We start from the raw sequence: 2,055 nt of genomic DNA, 5'->3' as shown, positions 1-2,055 counted from the left end.
AGAAGGTAAAAACTACAAAAAAACTAAAAAGAAAAAAAAACTAAAAACTAATAAAAAACTAAAAAATCTAAAAATCTAAATAAACTAAAAAAGAAAAAAAAAAGGAAAAAAATAAAGGAGAAAAACAAAACTAAAAAAAGAATGTATATACAGACCGGGACACCGGGATACAAATGACGACCGGGACACCGGGATACAAATGACGACCGGGACACAGGGGGATATAAATGACGAGCGGGACACCGGGGCAGGGAATGGTCGATTAGCAATCACCATCAACAAAGCTCAAGGGCAATCATTAGAATCATGAGGTATAGATCTGAATACAGATTGTTTTCCCATGGACCATTATATGTTGCATGTTCAAGAGTCGGTAAACCTGACAATCTATTTATATGCAAAGACAATGGGACAGCAAAGAATGTTGTATATTCGCAAGTTTTACGTAGTTAAAACCATATATATATATATATATATATATATATATATATATATATATATATATATATATATATATATATATATATATATATATATATATATATATATATATATATATATATATATATATATATATATCTATATTCACAGGTGGGACATAGGGACACAACTACAATGGCGCGTAACTATTATGGCGCGTAACGACTTACGCGCGCGGGGGGGGCTTGGGGGGGGGCGCGAAGCGCCCCCACCAACTAGGTGTTGGGGTGGCGCGAAGCGCCACCCCAACAGCTAGTATATATATATAAATAAGTTGTCTGTCTGTCTGTGGATCAGGTGACGTCATGTTTCTGTGTTGACTGACGTCATGAAATTAGTTGTCGTCATTTTTGCTTTGACGGTGACGTCATTAACGGTATTTAAGACATTTGTTCACGACACAAATGACGACCGAGACAGAGGGAATATAAGTGACGACCGGGAACCTCAAAGAGAAATTACAGACTGGGACACCCGGACACAAATCACGACCGGGACACAGGGAATATAAATGACGACCGGGACACAGGGACACAACTACAACGGGGACGCCGGGGGCACAGGCGGGATATATAAATGACGACCGGGACACAGGGATTGTTCGAATAGAAATTACAGACCGGGACACCGGGACACAAATGACGACCGGGACACCGGGACACAGGGAATATAAATGACGACCGGGACACTCAAAGAGAAATTACAAACTGGGTTACCGGGACACAAATGACGACCGGGACACAGGGAAACATCATTAGAATAATGAGGTATAGATCTGAATACGGATTGTTTTTCCCATGGACAATTATATGTTGCATGTTCAAGAGTCAGTAAACCTGACAATCTATTTATATGCACAGACAATGGGACAGCGAAGAATGTTGTATATTCGCATGTTTTACGTAGTTAAAAACATATATTTATATCTATCTCTATTCACTGGTGGGACACAGGGACACAACTACAATGGCGCGTAACTAATATGGCGCGTAACGACTTACGCGCGCGGGGGGGGCTTGGGGGGCGCGAAGCGCCCCACCAACTAGGTGTTGGGGTGGCGCGAAGCGCCACCCCAACAGCTAGTATATATATATATATATATATTATTATTACTAATATCAAAGAGAAATTATCCTATAATGTCACCAAAAAGGGAACACCAGGAGGAAACACAAGAGCAACGCCAAACCAGGCTTGCTGCTTTACGTCAATGAAGGCGTGTCGAGGAATCACCAGAGCAACGCGAAAACAAGCTTAGCACCTGACAGAGATAGTAAAAAAAGAAGGCGTGTCGAGGAATCACGAGAGCAACGCGAAACCGGGCTTGCAGCTGACAGAGATAGTAAAAAAGAAGACGTATCGAGGAATCACTAGAGCAACGTGAAACCAGGCTTGCGGCTTTACGTCTATGAAGGCGTGTCGAGGAACCACCAGGGTAACGCGAAACCAGGCTTGTGGCTGACAGAGTTAGTAAAAAAAGAATGTGCGTCGATGTATTACAAAAGCAACGCCTGTATAAATGCCTGGCAATCAAGTACTGCCCTTCTGATGATTATAGCTTGAGTGGAGATGTTC

The sequence above is a fragment of the Artemia franciscana genome, chromosome 10 (genome assembly GCF_032884065.1).
Source record: "Artemia franciscana chromosome 10, ASM3288406v1, whole genome shotgun sequence".
Taxonomy (NCBI): domain Eukaryota; kingdom Metazoa; phylum Arthropoda; class Branchiopoda; order Anostraca; family Artemiidae; genus Artemia; species Artemia franciscana.
This window is presented reverse-complemented; position numbering follows the sequence as displayed.